Source organism: Mauremys reevesii, linkage group 8 (genome assembly GCF_016161935.1).
Source record: "Mauremys reevesii isolate NIE-2019 linkage group 8, ASM1616193v1, whole genome shotgun sequence".
Taxonomy (NCBI): domain Eukaryota; kingdom Metazoa; phylum Chordata; order Testudines; family Geoemydidae; genus Mauremys; species Mauremys reevesii.
In genome coordinates this window covers 68,817,458-68,838,280 of record NC_052630.1, presented here as the reverse complement: position 1 = coordinate 68,838,280, position 20,823 = coordinate 68,817,458, and the positions used below count along the sequence as shown (strand labels likewise).

General features: G+C 42.3%; 2 long non-coding RNA genes across 3 annotated transcripts in view; one reads left to right on the top strand and one right to left on the bottom strand.

The window, feature by feature from the left end:
• Window positions 1-10,422, bottom strand: part of LOC120369641 — a 456,833-nt gene extending 446,411 nt beyond the window's left edge. For both annotated transcript variants that reach the window (XR_005583288.1, XR_005583290.1), the window contains exon 1: window positions 10,349-10,422. This is a non-coding gene — a long non-coding RNA (uncharacterized LOC120369641). The remainder of the gene's footprint in view (window positions 1-10,348) is intronic.
• An 833-nt stretch (window positions 10,423-11,255) lies between these two features.
• LOC120369642 lies at window positions 11,256-20,410 on the top strand. The gene is made up of 3 exons (XR_005583293.1): window positions 11,256-11,389; window positions 16,763-16,838; window positions 20,355-20,410. It is a non-coding gene; the product is annotated as an uncharacterized LOC120369642 (long non-coding RNA).
• Window positions 20,411-20,823: the final 413 nt, after the last annotated feature.

Here is a 20,823-nt window from a genome sequence, read left to right as displayed (position 1 = left end):
AAGAGTGTGCAACTGCCAAAAAAAAACAAAAAAAAACCAATGCACTAAGAACCAAATTGTACCCACCATATCCAGAATTTGGCCTCCTACACTCCGTTTTTCTGTTTGTACACCCGACAAAGGGGATTTTAGAATATTGTGAAATTACAGCACAATGCACTGCATGCACTGGGTGGAGTTTTGTATATATAGATAGTTAGTATAAAGAGTGCCAATCTACTGACACATAAGAACATGTAACATTGTAAATCTGTAGGACCAATAAAAATATCGCTGGTGTGCACTAAAAATGGCTTCAGGATTACACAGGTCTTAACTTTGACTTTATGACTGAAGGCTGAGATTTTCATAGTTGCCCAGGGAGTTAGATACTCAATACTCATTAGTTTCTAATTAGCATTGAAAACCCCACCTAAAATTGTTGTTATACGTAGCATGAAATAACCATGTAAAATTGACCTCCTATTTAGAAATCTATTTGTATTTAAAAACAATTTTCCCATTATGTTTTTAGGCTATCTCAAAAGGGGCCAAAATTGCAGGACAAAAACCAACTTTACAGGCTCTTATAAACAAAACTGCACTTTGCCCCAGAAGTAATGAATTCCAAGTTATTGGGTTTTTTTTTAAAGGCATGATATGGTATTTAGGGCTTTTTTTGTATATGTGTGGGTGAGTGCAGGATTCCTGAAATAAAACTAGGAACTATTTTAACTGGAAAATAGCAAAGTAAGATCATTAATGTGGTCATCAGGAACTTACCGTATATACTTCTTCATTAGCCTGTTCGTTTATAAGCCAACCCCCCAAACTGGATAGGTAAAAATAGCAAAAACTATATGACCCTTTCATAAGCCGACCCTATATTTCAGGGGTTGGAAAACTTTGGCGCCCAGCCTGTCGGTAAGCCACTGGCAGATCAGGACATTTTGTTCACTTGGAGCATCTGCAGGCATGGAGCCCCTCAGCTCCTTGTGGCTGCAGTTCACCGTTCCCAGCCAATGGGAACTGCGGGAAGTGGCATGCCACTTCCCACGCCACTTCCCGCAGCATTGGCTGGGAATGGCAAACTGTGGTCAAAAGGAGCTGAAGGGCTCCATGCCTGCAGATGCTCCAGGTAAACAAAACTAGAATGTATTAGATCAGGGATCAGCAACCTTTGGCGTATGGCCTGCCAGGGTAAGCACCCTAGCAGGCCAGGCTGGTTTGTTTACCCGCCGCATCCACAGGTTCGGTGAATTGCGGCTCTCACTGGCCGCGGTTCGCCGCTCCAGGCCAATGGGGGCGGCGGGAAGTGGCATGGGCTGAGGGATGTGCTGGCCGCAGCTTCCTGCCACCCCCATTGGCCTGAAGCAGTGAACCGCAGCCAGTTGGAGCCACAATCAGCCGAACCTGTGGACACTGAAGGTAAACAAACCAGCCCGGCCCTCCAGGGTGCTTACCCTGGCAGGCTGTGTGCTAAAGGTTGAATATCTAATACAGAGATTTGCAATTCAATGATTCCATACAGTTTAAAATCATCAGATTTTAGTGTAGACCATTTATAAGCTGACCCCTGCTCTTCGATGCATCACTTTTTTACCAAAAATATTTGACTTATGAATGAGTATATATAGTAATTCATTCTATGTGAAGGCAGAGATCTGAGCAGTCAGAAATGAAAGAAGAGCAGAGCCATGAGGTCCCATCAAGTGCAGTGGTTCCAGCATGAATACCCATGAAAATACATATTGGACATATTCTCTGCCCATGAATAGTCTTGCAAACAAAAATTCACTTCTAAAAATTTCCTTGGGAACAAATATAAAGAGGTCAAAAGCAAATTGATTGTGTTTGAATGAATGTCCACGACAACTTTTTTGCAGCATTAACAACGAATGTGCAAGCTGAATACCCTGAGCTGGTGATGAGCCTTACATAGACACCAGGAGAGCAGTGCATTGTCTGATTGATGCTGGTACCTGAGCCCTAGTTGCTCACCAGCTGTCTCAACAGCTTCATTGAGATTATTATGGAGGAGAGTGGCGAACCTCATGGGTGAGAGTTTAGGGGTCAAAGGAACCATTAACCATAGTCACCTTTTGGGTTTGGTCTAAGAAGGACCTGAGCAATTTCATGATGTTCCTATTCACCCTGCAATTTTGTCAGAGGTGTGATAGGAGTATTTGGTGATGAACGGAATCAGAAAAAGTTGCGAAATTTGGTAAAAGAAATGGGTCTGTCTATCTATACCAATGGTGAGCAACCTGCGGCCCCTCAGGGTAATCCACTGGCAGGCCACCAGACAGTTTGTTTACATTTGCACGGCCACCTGCAGCTCCCAGTGGCCACGATTTGCCGTTCCTGGCCAATGGGAGCTGCGGGAAGCGACGTGGGCCACAGGGACGTGCTGGCCGCAACTTCGCACAGCTCCTGCTGGCTAGGAACAGCAAACCACGGCCATTAGGAGCTGCAGGCAGTCATCCAAATATAAACAAACTGCCTGGTGGCCCACCAGCAGATTACCCTGATGGGCCGCAGGTTGCCCACCACTGGTCTACACTGAGAACTTCTACGCTAACAGATACTTTTAGAAGAATGAGAGGAACGTGTTCATGCCAGTTTGTTTTTCATATGTATTATACTCAAAGCTTTGCTGGAAACTTCTTTTACCATTGCTGATACCTATCCTCTCTCACCCATGTGGACGTTCATAAGCTTTCACATGCTATTTACAATAGGGTTGATGGCTTGCACTGAAGCAACTTTGCAGTGATGATGATCAAAGAAGAATCTCTTTTAAATACCTTAATGCTTATATTTATATAATGTTTTCATATATAAGTATCTTGAAATGTTCATTTACTCTGTGAACTTGAAATGTTTTATATTTATTCTGGACTGATGTCAGTTTTAAAATATTATTTGTCTAAATTACTGAAGTTTAGATATGAGCCTGAAACCAAGCCAGTGATCTATAGATCTCCAAGCTTTGGTGAGGTTTAGATCCAGACCCAGACTGTGTGACTAAAGCCCATCTCTATTTAATTTAATTATATAACTTCATTCAAAATCCATTGTCAGTAATGGAAAAGCTTCCAGGAATAATTCAGGCAGGCATTATCTAGTTCAGCAATTTCTAAAGTGTGGGGCAGGTTCAAAAGCTAGGCAGGAAGGCTCAGACAAACATCTCAATTTTTCTCCAGAGACTTAGCTCTCCTTTTTAAAAAATAGTAAATCCCTAGCAGCTCTGGTGGAAAACAACAGTGTCAAAATGTGACACAACCAAACTGAATCACTCAGGGCTGCTGGAACAATTTGTATAGTGGGGGTGCTGAGAGCCGTTGAACCAAACTATAAACCCTGTATACGATGGAAACCACTTCAAGCCAGGGGGTGCAGTAGCATTCCCCAGACTCCTAGTTCCAACACCTATGGAACCACTGCCAACGAATGAAAACCTTTCTGAGGACTGGATAAAGTATCTTTCTCTTCATGCGCCTCTAAACTTCTTGCTTCCATCTGCAATGAAAGTAAATGAGGCAGACTAGCAGTTATATTTCCAGTCCATAGACACAGTCCAATTGAATCAATGTGAATTTTGCCATTTACTTCTTTAGGTACAGGAGCGCATCCTAATACTGTGAATAAGCAACCTGATTTTTTGAAGCTTATCTAAACTGAGCCCATAAACCTTTTAAGGTTAGCTCACTAACAGGCTGTCCAAACTAAAAATAAAAGAAGATCCTGGCATATGTAAAGAATGGGCAATTACAATTTATTTCTCCTACAGCTTCACTGAAAATTGTGCCTTGCATAATGACAGGTTTCAGAGTAGCAGCCGTGTTAGTCAGTGGCACTGCTATGGGTACCCGCATGGCCCCTCAGTATGCCAACATCTTTATGGCTGACTTAGAAAAACGCTTCCTTAGCTCTCGTTCCCTAACGCCCCTACTCTACTTGCGCTACATTGATGACATCTTCATCATCTGGACTTATGGAAAAGAAGCCCTCGAGGAATTCCACCGTGATTTTAACAATTTCCATCCCACCATCAACCTCAGCCTAGACCAATCCACACAAGCGGTCCATTTCCTAGACACTACTGTGCTAATAAACGATGGTCACATAAATACCACCCTATACCGGAAACCCACTGACTGCTATACTTACTTACATGCCTCCAGCTTCCATCCCGGACACACCACACGATCCATTGTCTACAGCCAAGCTCTAAGATACAACCGTATGTGCTCCAATCCCTCAGACTGAGATAAACACCTACAAGATCTCTATCAAGCATTCTTAAAACTACAATACCCACCTGCTGAAGTGAAAAAACAGATTGACAGAGCCAGAAGAGTACCCAGAAGCCACCTACTACAGGACAGGCCTAAAAAAGAAAATAACAGAACGCCACTAGCCATCACCTACAGCCCCCAACTAAAACCTCTCCAGCGCATCATCAAAGATTTACAACCTATCCTTAAAGATGATCCCTCACTCTCACAGATCTTGGGAGACAGGCCAGTCCTCGCTTATAGACAGCCTCCCAACCTGAAGCAAATACTCACCAGCAACCGCACACCATACAACATAAACACTAACCCAGGAACCTATCCTTGCAACAAAGCCCGATGCCAGCTCTGTCCACATATCCATTCAAGTGACACCATCATAGGACCTAATCACATCAGACACGCCATCAGGGGCTCATACACCTGCACATCTACCAACGTGATATATGCCATCATGTGCCAGCAATGCCCCTCTGCCATGTACATTGGCCAAACCGGACAGTCTCTATGCAAAAGAATAAATGGACAAATCTGACATCAGGAATCATAACATTCAAAAACCAGTGGGAGAACACTTCAACCTCTCTAACCACTCAGTGACAGACTTGAAGGTGGCAATTTTGCAACAAAAAAACTTCAAAAACAGACTCCAAAGAGAAACTGCTGAACTCAAATTAATATGCAAACTAGATACAATTAACTGTGGCCTAAACAGAGACTGGGAATGGTTGGGTCATTACACTAATTGAATCTATTTCCCTATGTTAAGTTCTCCTCACACCTTCTATGGGCCATCTTAATTATCACTTCAAAAAGTTTTTTTTCCTCCTGCTGATGATAGCTCATCTCAATTGATTAGACTCTTCCTGTTGGTATGCATACTTCCACCTTTTCATGTTCTCTGTATGTATAAATATCTCCTGTCTGTGTGTTCCATTCTATGCATCCGAAGAAGTGAGCTGCAGCTCACGAAAGCTCATGCTAAAATAAATTTGTTAGTCTTTAAGGTGCCACAAATACTCCTGTTCTTTTTACTGAAACTTGTGCTGCCCAAGTACTTTCTGCATTTTACAATGCACAGGAGATCGACCTTCAGAAAGTAAGGGTCATCAGTTTATATTTGCAAATCAACACACAGCATTAGGTCCCAATTTTCAGAGCAATACACTCCACTTGAGTGCATGGATCCACACGCCTACAGTAAATTGTAGGACTGGGGCCTTATTTTCAATTTTCCTATCATCACGATTTACTGAAAGTTCTTTAAATTCTGTCCTGTACTTTTAAAAATGATTGAAAACATTACTTACAGTTAAACATACAGTACTTCAGTATTCAGAGAAAGTGTGTGTGTAGGGGGGTTGCTTTGTTTTTCATGTGCACATTAGAGTTATATTTATTTCATCATAGGCTGCATGAAGTTCTTAAAACAGAGTTTGATTAAGAACCTCAAGTGGCACTTCTTTATTATTATCCTTAGTATTTGCCACCCGGCCTTTGATCCTTTTGTATTCCAGTAATCCCAAATCTTTAAATCCTTAGAGAATTCAACAGTTAAAAAAAAGATTTAGCTTTACAGAAATTCTAACACCCTTCCCCCATAAACCTATACTTTCATGATTAGAGATGAAAGAAAAACCTCTATTTTTAAAAGGAATAAAAAAGATGATTATTAAAGATCAGAGTATGACTCAATGATGAAAAAGAAATTATTCCATAACTGTGTTTCACAATAATGTTTGAAAAAGATAATTTAGAAGAATTGCTCTGACAATTGTCTAATTGTATTGTGATTTGATGTTTTAAAGTAATTTTAAAATATATCACATTTTGACTTTTAGGCAGGATAAGATGCAATAGATATGAACTGCAATTTATAAAAACATTTCTATTCTAATAATGAAATTAACACAAATTACTGGTTGCTGTACTGACAAACCTGTACAAAGAGCTCATATGTGAACAATCTAGCATTCTCTACAGCATTCAGAACAGTTTTAACAAATGTCAGTAAATTAACAATTTTTAGAAATCTTTTCTTTATCTCCAGAATGCTAAAGAAGTGCAAGTTTCCAACATTGCTCTGCTAGTGAGTCTTCAGCCTAATCTGCAGGGACTAGTATTCAATCACCATGCACTTTCAATCCTTGGCTTCTCTTCTGAAACTGCCAACTTTGATGATGGCAAAAATACATTGTTAGGAAGTTGGATATAAAGAAATCACCTTGGAATAAGAAGTCCTTTAATTGGTCATGCAGCTTTTAAAGGGACGAAGGCCACAAAATTAAGGTGTGATTTAAAGGATTGTATTTGTACTCATCTTTGCAGGTAGCCTAAACTTAACACAAAACAAAACAGTTGCTCGGCATTCAGCTATTTGAGAGGATAGGACATAGGACAGTTAATTGCTGAGAAAGATCTAGCAATTAATATGTGAGCTGAACCAAGCAATGTCATGTTCTGTAGTAGTGGACTAATTCCCTTTCACCAGTGTTATTCAGGATTATCTGCAAAGGATTTTCTGTGCCCCCCACACACCTTTTTTTTCTTTGCTTATTTATGATGTATTAAAAGTTGCAAAAGGGAGGGATTGGTATTTTTTGTGTATTTTTCAGCAGAGGCTTTGCCTACAGTGAAGATTTCAACCAACAGTGGCCAATCCTGGCGCAGCTTTACCTTAGCCACTTTGAACTCCTCTCCCACCCCACTAGTGTAGGCAGAACTGCAATACACCTGATTTGCACCACACCTGCTTGAAACTGGAGAAGGTGCCCTGGTGCAGATCACAACTTTTAGAGCCTTTCCGCATCTACATAGACAACAGATTTTTATTCTGACCTGTTCTTGGATTAATACACAAAATTAAATACAACACTCCAGAAGTATTTACAATAGTCTTGCTAGTAATTTAGGGAGAGATTTTCAAAGGCATGAAGGTCAGGCAGGTGTCCCAATCCCATTAAAAATCAGTAGGAGTTTGTCATCTAACTGCTTTTTTTGTCTCTGAAAATCTCCTCCTTAGTACTGAAACACACTGTCTCCTGGTGTCTGCAGCTCTGTAAACTAACAGTCCATTGGAGAATCCATGTGGACCCACCTGCTTTTTGTCATATTAGTATTAACAAACAAGCAAACACGCACCACCCCAGAATTTGGCATTTGAGATAAATATTTTACAAGAGATCCTGAAAAACTGCTCTGAGGCCTCACTGTGACAAATTTAGTAAAAAAGATTGTAAAAATAATAGAAAGTCACTGACAAAATGACAATGGAGCTATCAGCATGGAGGTGATAATTCAGCCACTGACTAAAATTGAAATGGGTCAGGAAAGAATAAAGAATAAGGGCAACGAATAAGCCTGATTCATATCTGGATAAAACAAAGTATCACTTAGCACAGCTGGAAATAGACTCTGATGTAAGAATACAGAAAGTGCAAGGAGAGGTTGAAGCTTTGAAAGTTACCCTGAAGTTAGCAGGAATGGAAGGTGAAATGAGAGCTAGCTACATGGGTTTCTACCCCTTTGTAATCAGGAACTATTGGTTGGCTGTCTCCTCAAAAAGTCATCCTTCCTAAGACAGGTAATGATGATAAAGGTTCCTGGGATAAAAAATTTGCTTGTAAATTATAGAACATTAAAATCCTTTCAAAAAAAGAAAATAAAATCTGAAAGATCAAACAAAACAAGTAATGTAACTATACAATAGCACTTTTTTTAAAAGGAAAAAAGGTAACTTGTAACATAGTAGGCCAATGCTCAAACTACTGAGATATCCCTCCCCACTATTGTCTTAGGCCCATCAGATTGTGTGCCTAGCATAGGTGCTCAAAGGGGGAACATAGGCAGGGGAATTTCTCCTCCCTCCAATCTCGCTCACAGTTCCTCTAGGCAATATTGAGCCACAATCTGGCCGTTAGTAGAGGTGCTTAGTCTTCAAAGCTGCCCAGGAGGGAGGGAGCAAGTATTCCGCCCATAACCATGCATACAGGACCTTCACAGCCTCCCGCAGGTATGTGGTGTTAAGGAAGATCTGTGCACAATTTCTTCCTGGGGCTGCTCCTTATTCAGGGCTAGTTATAAAAGCACACTCTATCTCCAAGTTACTGATGCCTTACTTGAAGGTGATATTCAGGTACATTAAGCAGAGCTAACCAGCCACCCTACCAGAGCTTGGAACAAAAAAACATGCAGTTAGCAAAGAGATAGAACAAGTATAACCAAACACAGATAGGCAACTCCAGATGAAGTCAATGGAAGCAGTGGGTGCTCAGCACCTCTGAAAATCAGGCCAGGTCACCCACAATTAGTAGGACACATCCACAATCAAACATCAAATTTATGCCAGAGCCAAGAACAGAACCAGACTCTTTCCTTTGTCTTAACTACAAGACCATACTTTCTCTCTCCAGAGGCAAGACCTTGATGTTTCTAACTTGTCTGAAAAAGATGAAGGGAGGCTACCTCGTGGTCAAGCAGGGGGCACATATGAATTTATGTCCCACATCACCGTCATGTGTCTGATATAGTAGCATGGGTATTTGTCTCATTAACTACAGTGAAAATATATGGGGACAGTTCCTTGATCCAGGCTAAATCTGGCTTTAAAGTTGCCATAGTTGGCATAAAGCCTTTGGGGGCACAGTGGATATTTCAAGGATGAACAGGGCCATATTCAGAGTGTGCTGGTTGTGGGAAGGAATAAATATTAGCTGGCATTCTTTGTGGGACCAGTCTAGTCAGTATAATTTAAAACAGCCCTTCGTTTGCCCTAAAGAATGCTGAGGAATTTTTTCCCCTTGTACCAGCTGCAAGAGCCGGCAACAGAAAGGTATCCTAGAGCCCCTTTTCCTAATGCTCAGTGCAGCTGAAGATCTAACTTAGGCATGCAGGTGTATGGCTCTCATATGATTTGGAGGGCAGGGACACAAAGGAAGAGTATACTCCATGCTGACCTCCCAGGTCCAGTTCCCATCTGTGATAAGGTCCATTGAAGAGAAAAAGGGGTGGGGGGACCCCATCCTCTTAGAAAGGTTTCTTTTATTCACTGGATATCAACAAAGCAAAATAATTCTACCTCAGCAGACCTCCCACTGTTGATGGGCTGGCTACAAATATAACCACAGAGTGAGCTATGCGCTTAACTTCCAGAACAGCACAATTAGACTCCCCTCACCCCTGGGAAATAGAGAATAGTGCCCTAGCAGCCTCCTGCCCCTAAAAACTGACTTTTTTAGAGGGCCCTTTATTAGCAAAAGGCATGCAGCTGCTCCAAAGTTATGCTTCCTAGACTCCTCAGAGTTGAGAAGGGAATAATCTTGTGTCCTAGCACAGCAATTAGCATCTGTTCCCATTGTACCTTTCATTTTGGACATCTACACTATGCAAGCCATTTTATTTGAAATGAAATATTTTTGAACTAACCAGTGAGTTTGACATGTATCTCACAACAAATCATGAAGGAAAACCAAGGGGTGCATTTCACAGACATTCAGAACTAACTTTTCTCAACTCCTGGTATTTATGAAACTTTTGAAATCACCTTTTCAAAAATGCAAGCTACAGCCCTGACTATAAATTAATTATTTTTCACTCGATGCATAAGAGTACAAGGGATATGATTCTCCTCTCACTTCCATCTACTTTACACCAGTGTAGTTGATTTCAGTGGAGCGTCTCCTGATTTATCACAGCATGAAATCATAATCAGGCCCAAGTTGTACAAAAAAAGGTGTCTTGGAGGGTAAAAAAACATATGGGTTTCAACCTACATCTCTATGTCCTTTTTTCTAAATGTTTATACATCTGCCATTTTTCCCTCTACAACTTTGATTTACCCTAGGGATCCACCCCACTTTTTCTGCTTTCTCACTATGACAAGGAAAGAATGCAGAAACCCAAGAGATGGGCCCATTAAAGGCTTAATTTAATAAAATATGTTAATTGTATGAAAACCCCTATAGAGTTATATGTAACAGCTCAAGGGGAAAATAGGCAAGGAGAACCCAACTGCAGAATTTGCTTCTTCCAATTGTGTCACTCTCAGAGAGAAAAGACTTGGATATTTTTACCTTATGATGAAACTTTTGGCCAAGTTTTCTCTGAAAATAGGAGGAACAACAGAGCTTACAACTAACTGTTGGACTCCATTTTGAATGAGACAGGAGGCTACTATTTATATCTTTATCTAGCACCATCTAATGTTAGAAATGCAGTATTTCAAGGGAGGCTATCCACTGAAACTAGATGGAGACCTGGCAGTTGCTGAGAGGTTAGAAATAATGAGGGATAGAGCCAAGGTCTCCAGCCCTAGGCACTTGCTGTGTAGCCTGGAATTTGACCTCAGTTCAGCAGCCTTGCTCCAGATGTAGGAGTTTATTACAGTTTAGGAATCATCTTCAGTAGGTGCTGAGGGTGGAATTCATGGGGGAACTTATAGGTGTACCTGCCACTTTAGGCACTACTGTTATTTACAAAACCTCTGTTCAGCTCCGCCTAACCCTGTCAGTGCATATATTTCCACTGCTAAAGTGCCCAAGGTTCTCAGTTGTGGTGGCTGGGCATGCACAATGCTGCCTAAGTCCTGACAGTGCCCAGCAGCTAGAGCTCTAACCCATGTCTAGGCCCCAGTGGGATTCACAAATAATGAATTTCCCTGTATAGCTTACCTTCAAGGCCCAACGTGGTAGATGTACTCAGAACACATCTAAACTCACACAAACTGGCCGGGGAGGAACTTGTATCCTTCTTCTAACATTTAATGCTGTGGTCAGTGCTCTAACCCAGAACATAGAAGATCTAGGTTCAGTTCCCCACTCTTTCTGATACAGAGCAGGGGAACTGAAACCTGGGTCTTCCATTAATGTGCCTTAACCACTGACCTAATAAGTCACTCTCTCACACTTTTTCTCTGGCCCATTACATATTTTATTATTTATACAGATTGGAACAGCTTCAACAGAAGAACCTACTCCAATAATTCTCCATAGCTCTGTAGCTAAGGTACCATCCTGGGGTATAAGAGACTGAAGTTCAACTCCCTGTACCCCAGCAAGGGGGAATCAAACTCAGGTCTTCTGCATCCTGGGCAAAGGCAAGAAGTCAGGATTTAGGTCTGTTTAGACTTCAGCTCACAGTTGCTAATCTTCTTGCTCTTAGAGGATTTTATGAATGGGTGACTATTTCACATGACTTGTTACAGGAACTTTGTAAAAGCAATTAATGTATTGTTGCTCCTTCTTTGATCCGAGTCAAATTTCAGGGCCCTGGCGATGTAGATAGAAATTGGTGATAGTCAGGTATTTCTCTGATGCAGTTTTGTTTATTTACAAAGCATGTACAAAGCCCTGTGTCTCTGAAAGCAGAAGGAATCAAATAGCACAAAAGGCTTCTTTTGCTCACAGCACCAAGAACACTCTTTTCAGCCTTTACACCAACCCAAAAACCTCTCTCCAAGTTTATTCCAGGTTCAGACACCATGCAGTAAGCTGCTCCTTGAGGCTGTCCATTTCCCCCCCTGGTTTTCTGTGTTCTGCCCTCTCTCTTTCTCACACACACACATACACACTCATCCCTATTAAAAAATATTCAGCAAAATCTCCTGGGTGTCTGTTCACCTATTCCCTTTCTCTAAGGTGGGGACCTATCCGTACAGTTATGTTGACTGAAGAGTGAGTTCATACCTCTCAATGAGGTCTTAACTCAACCCATAACAAGGTTTCACTCAGCTCATAACAGCATTGTAATGGACCATCTGGTGGCTCATTACTTTGGGAACCGTTCCACCACTCTGGTTGAGCTAAAGGGAAAGGATTTACCCAGAATTGTCCATTTCAACATGCACTAGCACAGAGCTCCATAATCTCGAGAGTGCAGGAGAGCAAGGAATATCCTGATATCAGAGGGGACCTGGCTCTAGAGTCAAGCTGGGGCTATGCAAGAGCAGGTCAAGTTCCCGGCAGCAGCAGCCCAGAATCTGCTATGGAGGGAAGGCTAAGTAGCAAGCAGTTTGAAAGCTAGGACTGGAAGACTGAGAGCTGGTAAAGATGAACCCTGCTGCTGGTAGGGGGACAGCAGTAACCGCAGCAGGAGAGAATAGGTCAACAGTCATGAAGATGGTGTGGAGCAGCTTCAATGAGACATGGTTTTTCCTTATATCCTGCCTCTAGGGGCTGCATTAGGAAGTTTTGTTTTGATCACCCTCCTCATTATGTTTTTAAGTATTGTTCCTAAAGTATTTACACTATTTAGTTTCTGGCAGCCCCAGTAAAGGAATTCTGTTACTTGTTGCTTGTGAGTATTTATGGGAACCTACTGAGGGTATTGTAGAGCCTAATGCTTGGAGTACATACAGTGCTCTTCTCCAAGCTTGTGGTATGCAGAACACTACCAGACGTCAGAGGGACCAGTGTACTGGAACACTCACAACACCACCCTGCACTGGGGTCAGAGACAGAATGTTTATGGGAATGTAAAATCTCTAGTATTTTATACTTTACAAAAATGGCTATTGTCTGCACTTACTGTGTTCACTGTTTCCATGAGTCCACAACATAGGACTCCTGCTCTACGCCCACAATGTGACAATCACTTCAGCCCTTTCACCCTCTCCATCATCCTCAAAGCCTCATGTTACCATCTCCATCCTTCCAGTAGAACAGCATTGCATGATCACATACTATTTTTTCCACAGGATCTCTGCCTCCTTCAGTGCACAGGATGGGCCTGCTTTGGGGATGGAGCAGGGTTGTGTAGTGAAGGAGGCTGTTGCCTGTAGAAACTAATCAGCCCTAATACCTGCCTCTCTCATTTTCCTAGAGTGGGTCTTGCCAAAAGGGTGCTCCCTGTTACCCCTCAACCTTGGCCTGGCAGACCTTATCACTGGGCCTCTGCCCTACGAGCCTCCCTAGACCACTCCCATGCACCATCTGAACCAGCTGCGAGATATGTAGCTGGTCTCTCTCCAAACTGCACCCAGGAAACAGCTGTACATGCTCATGCGCCCCCACCCTTCATTTCTTCACCATCATGTCCTGTCCTGACACCAAGTGGCAGGACTTCTTACACCCAAAGAGGGTGAGGGACCCCAGTGGGCCAGTCCGTATTCCATCGTGGTCCCATGGCCCACGGGGAGATTAGTTGGTGGCTCCTTCGCAGAGCCATGAGCACATGTACCTGGCACAGTTCACAATCTCCCCTGACATCTGCTCTTTTTGTGAAGAGAGGGAGATCCTGGTGCACATTTATATGAAGTGTGCCAGGCTTCTGCCCCTCTTTTGGCTCCTCCAGAACTCTTCCTTACGTTCTGGCTGCACTTTTCCCCCACCTCCTGATTTATCCCACCAAGTTGTGCAATCTCCTTGTCAACTTCTTCCAGGCAATGGACAAGGTGGCTGTCCAGCATACTAGGAGGGGGAAATTAGTGGGGGGGGGAAGGGATGTGTGCTCTGTGATTGTGGGGCCTATTTCCACTCTTCCCTCAAGTCACGTCTCGTGGATATGATAGAGGTCTATAAAATCATGACTGGTGTGGAGAAGGTAAATCAGGAAGTGTTATTTACTCTTTCTCATAACACAAGAACTAGGGGCCACCAAATGAAGTTAATAGGCAGCAGCTTTAAAACAAACAAAAGGAAGTATTTTTTCACACAATGCAGTCAACCTGTGGAACTGTTTGCCAGAAGATGTTGTGAAGGGCAAAACTATAACAGAGATCAAAAAAGAATTAGATTGTAACAGGGTTCACGACCTGTCCCTCTTCCTGGGGTCTACTTGCCCTCTGCAATAAGGCTCAGAAAGGCCTCAGGATTGTGCAACACCCGTGTATTTACTTATTGTTGTCCCACCACCAGTGTCCATCTATATATAAGCTTTACAAGTTTGGTTACCTCCCTTACAGGCAGAGTCAGCCTTCAGCTAGGAGGCCTCCAACCCCCTCCCTGACTGACTTCTCCCATGCTTCCAGCTCCCCCCAGCCTTTTTAACCCTTGACTTGACAGGCCAGTAGGGGTTGCCAATCCTCAGGCTGGCATCAGGCCTTTTCCATCAACCCCAATCTGCTTCCCTTGATTGGAGCTGACCGGGCAGGGGCTAATTAGGTGCTTCTGCACCAGCCCCTTACTACATAGATAAATTAATGGAGGATAGGTCCAGCAATGGCTATTAGCTAGGATGGGCAGGGATGGTGTCCCTAGCCTCTGTTTGCCAGAAGCTGGGAATGGGCAACAGGTGATGGATCACTTGATGGTTACCTGTTCTATTCATTCCCTCTGGGGCACCTGGCATTGGCCACTGTCAGAAGACAGGATGCTGGGCTAGATGGACCTTTGGTCTGACCCAGTATGGCCATTCTTGTGTTGTCTGGGCAGAGTTCCTCTGGGCTGTGTCCACTGGCTCCCTGGACACCTTTGAAGAGCAGTGGGTGCTGTCTGAGGTTCTCTGCTCGGTGTCCCCCTCTGGATCCCTGATTTTGAACCCGTGACACCCACTTCCATCCCTGTTTTTTTCATTAATTGTCCCTGCAATTATTTGGTGCCTGGGTCTGGTGGCTCCTCTCCATAGTTTGGGGGAAGAGGCCTTTAAACACTTGCCCATCCCCAGTGCTTCAATAGGTGACTTTACCATCAAACCATCATTTATCTTCCCTGGCTCCTTGGCTTCATAACTTATGATTTCTGCAGCAAATGAGGGCCCTTATTCCAGTCTCCTACCACCCACCCAGATCCTCATCCATCTCAGTCTTCACACACACTGGCTTCCACACTCTCAGTATTTCAGCCTCCAACTCCTTGTCCCAGTCTACTCCCTCCTTCCTTCCACCACTTTTCTTCAGATCCAGCTTTTGTCTTCTTGCCTGTCTGCATTGCAGTCAGATCGTTCTTCCTCCATACTACCTCGGTGCTAGCATGGGGAGCATTGAGGTCTGGACCCACAGTATCCCCTGACAGTTGAGAAAAGCAGTTGAAGGGAAAATCCTGCTCAACTTCTGCATCCCTGGTTTGGACCAGGCTCTGTGCAGATGGTTTTTTTGATAAATTAGCAGCCAAACTGTAAGAAGTCTCCAATGAACATTTGCAAACTGAGATTTTTCAAAAGTTTATAATTTAGCCAGATTTTAATATGGTTGGCAAAGGGCACTTCTCTGGCATCTGGGTAACCCCCGCCCCTAACAAATTTCAAGCCATCCAAAGCCTAGAGGCACTAGAGTTATAATAATAAATGGAGATATACCTATCTCATAGAACTTGATGGGACCCTGAAAGGTCATTGACTCCACCCCCTGCCTTCACTAGCAGGACCAAGTACTGATTTTTGCCCCAGATCCCTAAATGTCCTCCTCCAGAATTGAGCTCATAACCCTGTGTGTCACAAGCCAATGCTCAAACCACTGAGCTATCCCTCCCTTGGTAAAATGCTTGTAAGAAATTGTTTGTTTTTTAAACATGGGCAAAACAACATATATTTTCCCAAACTTGTTCTCGGAAACATCTGAACTATTTTTAGTTGAAACTTTTCAAATCAATCAGCCTAAGCCAGACAGCTGCCATGGACATTTTTTGCCCAAATGGTTAAAGCAGGGCAGAGTTCTCAGCAATTGAAAATGGTGTCTTATAATTGGAAGAGTATCAGAGGGGTTGCCGTGTTATTCTGGATCTGTAAAAGCAGCAAAGAATCTTGTGGCACCTTATAGACTAACAAGGTGCCACAGGATTCTTTGCTGCTTTTACATAATTGGAAGAGTTGAGTAACCGTAACTCTACTTGGCACTATGAATTCCACCTAGAATATACACACCTGGCACACATGAGGGGTGCAATACTAAAACAATAATTCTATGCAAAATGTCTAGGATTAGTTAGTGATCTCAGGGCTGCCCAGAGGATTCAGGGGACCTGGGGCAAAGCAATTTCAGGGGCCCCTTCCATGAAAAAAAGTTGCAATACTATAGAATACTATATTCCCATGGGGGCCCCTGCAGGGCCTGGGGCAAATTGCCCCACTTGCCCCCTCATCTGGGCAGCCCTGAGTGAGCTACCCTTGCACATGTGCTTAGGGACATCCAGCGTGGTGCAACTCTACAATGCCCCATATGCAAGGCTCTGTGCAAGTTGCAAACTGTAGTTTCTCCTATTTCTCTCAATACATTTTGCAGAGAAATTTTATAAATGGGGAGATTTTCAGGGCTATAGTCTTGCAAAGCTGTAGTGAGTCATGTGTTGTTTGGTGTATTTCCTAAAAGTCCCAAGCTCCTGAATTGATGAGACTGCATGAGAATCTCAGGTTAAAAAAAAAAAAAAGGAGCCCACGTTTGCAGACAAAAAGTTGAAAATGTGGCAAGTACAACCTAAAGTGAGGAACGTCTCAGAAACCAGAAAGCAAACCACCCCCATCCCTCCCCCCCAAAATCATTACTTTTATAAAATCTCATGGTTTTTAAGCCAATCGTGATATTTTGTGACATGACACCTGATTTTTAATGTTTACAGTTGTCAATACTGCATTTGCAATGGGAAGCGGGTGCCTAGTTCCCCTTGTCTCCCACAGAGAATCAAATTCTCAAAGGTATGTAGATGCCTAACTCCCACTGAAATTGGTCTTGTTCTAATTTTGCAAGGTGCATATGTAATTTTTTTTAATCGATATTAACTCCTTTTACAGTATATCATGTTATGTGCTAACATTGTGTGATAACCTAGGGACAGACTGCACTGAGGATGGAGTGAAAAATTTCTGCCAAAACTTCTGCATATGAGTAACTTTACTTATGGGATTAATTCCATTGACATCATTGGGACTGCTCATGGGAGTAAGTGTTGGAAGACAATTAAGAACTATTGCTCTGATCCTGCCATCTGGGATTAAAATCAACCTATTAATGTTATTTCACCATAATTCTTTGTATTGATAGAGAGAATAATGGCTCAAAGCCAAGCAAGATAAAAACTGCCATTGTTAGCATCTCTACAGAATGGAGCTTGATGGAGAAACTGGGGAATTGCCTTGGCAATACAAAGCATTGGAAGTTCTTTACTTTTGCGTTTTTGTACAGACCTACTTGGTAACATATATAAAAAATCATGTTCATAGGCATAGCCTGCTGCAAACACAGACCCAGGTCTGAACCACATCCTCCAAAAGCTTCAGGCTTAATTGAAAACAGCTTAAGAAGTATTCCTGTCTCCAGCACTCAGATACCCAACTCTCAATGGGGTCCAATCCCCAAATAAATCCATTTTACCTTGTATAAGCTTTATAAATAAGAGATAAGAATTCTTTGTATTGATAGAGAGAATAATGGCTCTGTATTTTACCCTGTATAAGCTTTATACAGGGTAAACTCATAAATTGTTCGCCCTCTATAGCACCGATAGAGAGATATGCACAGCTGTTTGCCTCCCCGCCCCACACCAGGTATTAATACATACTCTGGGTTAATTAATAAGTGATTTTATTAAATACAAAAAGTAGGATTTAAGTGGTTCCAAGTAATAACAGACAGAACAAAGTGAATTACAAAGCAAAATAAAATAAAATATGAAAGTCTATGCCTAACACAGTAAGAAACTAAATGCAGGTAAATCTCACCCTCAGAGATGTTCCAATAAGCCTCTTTTACAGACTAGATTTCTTCCTACTCTGGGTCCAGCAATCACTCACACACCTGTAGCTACTGTCCTTTGTTCCAGTTTCTTTCAGGCATCTCCTTTCGTGTCAGCTGAAGACAAAATGGAGGGGTTTCCAGGGGCTTAAATAGACTTTCTTTTGTGCATGGAAACCCCTTCCCCTCCCCTATGCAGAATCCAGCTCCAAGATGGAGTTTTGGAGTCACATGGGCAAGTCACATGTCCATGCATGACTCAGTTCCTTACAGGACATGCCACACTCCCAGGAAAGCTCAGATGTGGATTGGCATCTCTCAAAGTTCATTGTTAGCTTAAAGTGTTTCTTGACTGGGCACTTACTGAGAATAGTCTTTTCTCAGGAAGCTGACCAACTGCTTCTCTGAGGCTACTTAAAATCAAACAAGTGCATAGCCAATATTCATAACTTTGAATAAAAAAAAAAGATACATGCATACAAATAGGATGAATATATCCAGTAGATCATAACCTTTGCAGAGATATGTTACATGGCATATCTAGCATAAAATATATTCCACTTATGTCATATTTACACTCATAAGCATATTTCTATAAAGCATCATGGGGTGCAACGTCACAGGGTTCTCATCCAGAGCCTATTGAAATCAGTCAGCAGGAGTCACTCATGAAATAAACAAGTGCACATGGAAAGAGAAAGCTATGTTTTCATGCTCAAATACTCACAGAAATCACATTTAAAATATCCATTCCAGGAGGATTTCTACCAGAATACTGATTGGAAGACTTACATTCCTCCGATCAGGGAATACAAACAATACCATGTGAAATATATATGAACAGAAAACAGCCATGCTCGACAATAACATATCCTAGAGTTGTGGCCACCCTTCCAAGAGCAAGAGGGGAAAACAAACAAACAAATGAGGAGTCATAGGCTATTCCTCCTCCCACTGGATTATGCGACTCCGGAACCTGGTGTTGTGGGGAAATGCACCACACATCCAGTATACTGCATCCAGAAGGAGGGGGAGAAGGGAGGAGACCAGTGATAGCTAAACCAACTATTAGTAGGATTATCCGACAGGTGTTTGTTCTTACCCAGCTGAGTGTTATTTAGTCTTGACTCAGTGAGCCTGAAATGCTTTAGATACACCTCAGGGAGTCAAGCTTCCTGCTGTTCAAATGACAGTGACTCAGTAAATGGGTTCCTTATATATGTGCCAGCATACGCTGCTTCTGCCTGCATGATTACACCTTAACCCTGACAAAAACCAGACGAGTTCCCATTAGGCAGAGAAAGATTGCCTGCAGTTCATATGCCTGAGTGCCTTTATAACTATGCAGGCTCCATCATGAAAATATGACCTGTATCAGTCCCTTTTATTACAGACATGTTAGGCACAAAATGCTCTTTTATGTTGCTTTGCAGTTAATGGAAGAGATGAACAATCCAAGTACTTAAAAACACTTGAAGCTAATTGGGTTACCCCATCCAGCTAATAGCCAAAAAAATTTAAATTGAAAATAACTATTGAATGTTATCTCAGAAGCATTCAGTGCCACAGCCAAAGCATGATGAGGAGCAGAAGAAAATCACAGAAATCGTGTTTATATAGTGATTTATTTTAAGAGATGCACTGAAGCTTTGAGGGGAGTCTGAATTTCCCCATGTTTGAAGATGTCCACATTCAGTGTTCTTGTTCAGTCTGCATAGCGGTAGGCCCAAACGATGAAATATGGATCCAGATCCATCCTTTCTCAAAGTTCTGGTGGGCTTGAAGACAGTATTCTGGCTTGAATCCATCTCTAATCGCCATTAATCAATTATCCCATTGTAAAGTACTTGTCACACATTTCTAAGTGATGTTGCAAGAGAAACAGTGATGTTAATACTAAAGGTGTCACCATACAGAACATATGCACTTTAAGTCCCAAAATGCTCCCCTTCACTTCTATGAGAGGGTGTGGGAGCACAGGCTTGTGATCTAGGTTGTAGGGTTTCTGTGGGATAGAGGCCCCAAGGGTCCTGCAGGGGTGGGCCAAGCTGAGAAGAGGAGAGAGCTAGAAGCTCAACCACACTCTGCATCACATCATTTCCCTTCATACACATTCCAAGCCCATGGGCAGCACAGGCCAAAGCTGAGAGAGACAGCATTCACTTGAATAGGCTCTCCCCCCTTGCTTGCTGTGGGAAATAATAATAATGCTGATGTTGCTAACAGGGTAGAAACTATGAGACAAGTGATATATAGTGCTGGTTTGACTGTAAGTGTAGCCTAAGAAAAGTATATAGAGGTAGCATTACTGGGCTTGATTTTGAAAAGCCTAGTTGTTCAAACTGCCCTATTGACTTCAGTGGTTCTATTTGCACAAGGATTACACACATGAGTAAAAGTTTTCAGGACAGGGGTCACAATGTGGAGCTGTATCACTTCTAAAAGTAGTGTCAATTTTTGTTTCATTTCTGATATAATAGAGACTATGAAGTTGTATTAGCACCAGAGATGATCATGTAACAAGAAAATGTTCTATACATACATTAGAAGCAAGGGGAAGACCAAGTACAGGGTAAGTGTGTTATACAATGGGGGTTGGGATGGGGGAAAACAATAACAAAATGTGTGGAGACGGCAGAAGTACTAACTAACCTTTTTCTTTCATTTTTCACCAAAAAGTTTAGTAGTGATTGGGCATCTAACATAGTGACCTCCAGTGAAAATGAGGTAGGATCTGATACTAAAATAGGAAAAGAACACATGAAAAATTATTTAGACAAGTGAGATGTTTTCAAGTCACCACAGCCTGATGAAATAATCCTAGAACACTCAAGGAGCTGACTGAGGAGATATCTGAGCCATTAACGATTATCTTTGAAAAGTCATGGAATATGGGAGTGTCAAGGCTGATTCCCCACTCTGGCACTTTGAATGCAGAAGGTAGCGGCC